The sequence below is a fragment of the Henckelia pumila genome, chromosome 1, assembly GCF_033568475.1.
Source record: "Henckelia pumila isolate YLH828 chromosome 1, ASM3356847v2, whole genome shotgun sequence".
Taxonomy (NCBI): Eukaryota; Viridiplantae; Streptophyta; class Magnoliopsida; order Lamiales; family Gesneriaceae; genus Henckelia; species Henckelia pumila.
Window position 1 is genome coordinate 120,402,038 of NC_133120.1, and position 4,687 is coordinate 120,406,724.

The 4,687-nt window shown below is 35.0% G+C and overlaps 1 long non-coding RNA gene across 1 annotated transcript; it reads right to left on the reverse strand.

Annotated features, from left to right (window-relative positions):
- Positions 1–3,667: 3,667 nt before the first annotated feature.
- Positions 3,668–4,372, reverse strand: LOC140893297 (uncharacterized). Its single transcript, XR_012153105.1, has 4 exons — positions 4,258–4,372; positions 3,989–4,074; positions 3,858–3,898; positions 3,668–3,768 (listed from the first exon to the last, which is right to left on the reverse strand). It is a non-coding gene; the product is annotated as an uncharacterized lncRNA (long non-coding RNA).
- Between the last annotated feature and the right edge of the window lie 315 nt (positions 4,373–4,687).

Genomic DNA, 4,687 nt, shown 5'->3' on the forward strand with positions numbered 1-4,687 from the left:
ATTTTCGAACTCCTTACCATGATCAGTGCGAATATGGATTACCTTCAGATTGTATAAATTTCCAATCTTATTGAGCAGTCTCTTGAAGGCATCAAATGTGTCTGATTTTTCTCTCAAAAAATTTACCCATGTATATCTCGAAAAATCATCAACACATACGAAAGAGTATTTCTTACCTCCAAAGCTTTCAACATCCATTGGACCCATCAAGTCCATATGTAAAAGCTCAAGGCAGCCTGTTGTCACAGATGTTGGCAACACCTCGTGTGACACCCTAGTCTGCTTCCCTTTTTGACACGCTTCAAAAACAAATGGAACACCAGATTTTAAGTTAGGCATACCTCTCACAGCATCTAACTTACTTAAGTTCTTTAAAGTATTAAAATTTTCATGACCCAATTTTTGATGTCATAGATCAAACTCATTTACTTTGGTATGTCTGCAAGCCATCTGTTCTCCGAGTTGATAGCAGTTGTCGGATGACCTAGTACCTGTCATGACACAGAGATTTGATTCATCAAAAACTTTGCATAATTTCTTATCAAATTACACATGCAAATTATCATCACAAAGTTGGCTTATGCTTATTAGATTTGCGGTTAATCCTTCAACATGAAGCACGTTGCGAAGCTTAGGTAAACCAGCAACATTCAGAGTTTCCTTTCCAACAATGTTTCCCTTTGAACCTCTACCATAGGTTACTTTTCCACTTTTCTGTTCAACATAATCAGTGAGAAACTTCTTGGAACCTGTCATATGACGTGAGCTGCCACTATCAAAGTACCAAGCACCTGAAACATTAGTTCTCAAAGCATTATAAATCATATGACATTTAATATCAGCTTTTGGTACCCAAATCTTTCTTACATAAGATTTGTTTCTAGGGATGTTGTGGGGAGGTGTTGGCAACACCTTCGATGCAGATCTATACCTGTAGTCTTCCTGCAGCTTAAAACAGTACGGTTTAATGTGACCAGGTCTATGACAGTAGTGACAAATGTACTTACGTTTCCTTCTAGACTTTGAAAGAGCAGCAGGCTGTGGCTTTGGTTTTGGAGGATCAACTGGTAAGGCCTTTTTGCTTGAGCTTTCTATACTGCTACTTTTCTTGACAAACACAGGGCCTTTTGAATTTTCACCAACCTCAAATATGTTGTTTTCAAAACCTAAACCAGCCGTACCATCTCTTTCCATCATAAGTAACGAATCAAGCTTGGAGGTGCTTGAATTAAACTTAGCCAATGTAGCTTTTGCCTTTCCGAGTTCTTCCTTCACTTGAATTAATTCCATGTCTTTCTTACTCAGCATGACTTCCAGTCTTGACACATCAGCCTTTAGATCAGAATTTTCCTTCGAAATAATTGAATTCATCTTATTTCTTTCAACCCAATCAGTATATAACTCTTCAAACATCATCCGAGCTTCTTCCATGAACATTATCTCTTCACCTATATCATTATCGCACATATTATCAGTAATAGAGGAATTCAAACAAACTGACCTTTGGAAGATGTTGCGGCCAGGTGTGGCAACACCTACGGCAACACCTAAAGGATTGACTTGAAACTTCTTCTTGCTTTCCAGTAAGGCAGATAAGGCAGTATGACTCTCTTCATCTTCCTGTTCTTCTTCTTCAGACTCTTCATCACTCAAAAACGTGTTCATCCCTTTCTTAAGCATGTTGGCACACTCATTTGCATAGTGTCCAAAGCCTTGACATGCATGACATTGAACCGTGTCCAACTTCTTTGAGACAAACTTCTTCTTTTCTTCCAACATCATTCGAGGCTTAGGAGTATCAACAGGTTTCTTTGGTGATTGTTCTGGTCCAGTAATCTTTAAAGGTTTGTTGGAGAACATTGGAGCCTTGAGCTTTTGATCCTTTTTCCTTGACTCTTTCATCTTCTTTAGATAATCATTGAATTTCCTAGTCATGAGAGAGATCGGATCATCTTCTAAATCAGATTGATGAACTTGTTGATGAAATTGGAAATATTCCTCATATGAAGGCTTTGAAACTTGAAGAGCTATTGATTTTCCTTTATCCTTCTCTTGTTCTGCATTGTTCATCTCAAAAACCTGAAGGATGCTAATCAGTTCAGTCATCTTCATCTTTGAAGTGTCCTTTACTTCTTCAAGCGCCCAAATCTTCCCATTGAATCTTTTAGGCAAGGATCGAAGAACCTTGTTCACCATAGCTTCACTAGCAATAGGTTTTCCAAGAGCATGCACCTCTGTAGCTATCTCCCTAAGTTTCTTATCATAATCAGCAATAGTCTCATTTTCATCCATCCTGATATTCTCTTGCGTTTAACAATCTCAATCTTGTTCTTCTCACGCTATCAGTTCCTTCACAATGTTCTTGAAGAGCATCTCATGCATCCTTAGCAATAGTGCAGTCAGATATGATCTCATACATCCTCATATCCACAGTCGCAAAAATTGCATTGAGCGCTTTAGCATTGTAGCTTGAACTTTGTATTTCCTCGGTAGTCCAAGTTTTTTCTTTCTTGATGATATATTCTCCATCTTCATCTCGCGTTGTTGGAGGAGTCCAACCAGTCAGAATACTTTGCCAAGAATGAACATCCATAGCCTTAATAGTATATCGCATCCTATTCTTTCATAGTGCATAGTTCGTGCCATCAAGGACTGGAGGTTTCAAGAACGAGTTTGCCACAGACGATGAGTCCATCTTTTCCCTGTAATAAAATAAGCAAACCAAGATCAGTTCTTAGTGTATCAAGAATATGGCTCTGATACCACTTGAAAGGAAATAGTGGTTGCACATAAACAGTTTGAGGTGTTGTCACAAGGTGTTGACAACTCCTATAATAACATACTACAAAAAAAGTAGCCGTATAGAAGCGGTTATTTTTTACTTTTAAGAACGGTTTTCAACCACTCTTAAGATTTTACCATCGGTTACAAAACCGTTCCTCCTGTTGGCGTCCCTATAGCTTATAGAAGTGGTTTTTCTCACCGTTGGTAAAAGTTGGAAAACCGCCCCTATTGTGCACTATAGGAACGGGGGAACCGAATATAGGGTCAATTTCAAACCGATTCTAAAGTTAAGAATTTAGGAATGGTTTATAGGTGATCTTAAAGCTATATCATTCATGAATGCTTTTAAAATGCTCTTGATATTGTGGGATATAGAAGCGACACTAACTGGCTCTAAATCTACACTTTTAGATTTAGTCTGAAACCACTCTTGGAAGATTTAGGATTGGAGCGGTTTAAAATTAATCTTCAAATGTGCATTAAAAACAATTTCAAACCGTTCATATAACAATTTATAAGCGTTCTTGGACCCATGGATTTGGGCCAAAATATGCTCCTAAAAAACGCATATTATAGAATCGATTTTCAAAACTCCATGGAACAAACTTTATTAAACAAATTTGCATTCATTTTAATTTGACTTTATATCAATTATTTCCATAAATCAATATAGTATAAATCACAATACAATTCATCGTTCAATGACAAAAAAATAAATAAATACTCATTTATTAAACAACAAAAATCTTTGTACATTTAAAATATCAATAAAAAAAAAAGCAATGTAACATTAGCAAACAAATTTTGTAGATAAAACAAATACTATCACAATTACGAAAATAAGTTAAATGAAACATCAATTTAAAACTCTATAGAATTAGGATCTGGTTCCACGGGTGGAAGATATCTGCTATTTTTCTGTGTATTTGGTGGAGTACATATCGTCTCAGACATCAAATTTGACGAATGTTCAGGTTCATACATCTACATGAAATCATAAAAATAAAAATAAATTAATATTGTACAATGTTTAGTAATTTTTTTTAAAATGTAGATAATATATAATCGAATACCTTTCTTGTATGTGTTCCCGTATGCATATCTGGAAGGAAACCTTGCACAATCACATTAAGCAACGTAAAATATTGATGTGTTTTGAAATAAGATATTGACATTAAAATCATATTTCTTCGAAAATTTGTACCTTTTAGATGCGATTATGTTTTTAAACAGTGGTAGATTATCATCAGCTGGCAACATCTTCAAGAAATTCCAAAATAAACTCAGTGCCTGTAACATCAAAAAAAAAAAACATCAGCAATAAGATAAACATTAACAACTCTAGCAAAACAAGATAACAAAGACATCCCAACCATCACTTCCATCAAAGTATTTCCAAATTCAATAAATGAAATAAAATCAACAAAGTTCTAAATATCATGCACTGAATAAAATACTGGACTAAAACATTACCTCCAGAATTTGGAATACTACAGAGAAGGGCTGGGATGCGGCGGCACAAAAAGAGGAAGAATAATATTGACGTTTTTAGAGAGGGAATGATAAATTTCTAGTGAAGGAAACGAGTGCACGGATTGAATGTAAATCAACGCACAAATTATAAATGTGAGAAAGTAGAAATGAGAGGCGCGAGCGGGAATTCGAAATTTTAGAAATGTGAGGGGCGCGATGGATTTGGGAAATTTAGGAATGAGTGGCGCTGGATGAAATATGAATGGTTTATGGTTAATTGTTATTTAATTAATTAATATAAAGAATGATAATGCTAATTTTTTTTAAATTTTGAAAACATAATTAGTAAAATAATTGTTTTGAAAGCTCGAAAGTTTGAAATTTACAATTAATATATAGTGACCAAAATAAAATAAAAATTTAAATTTTA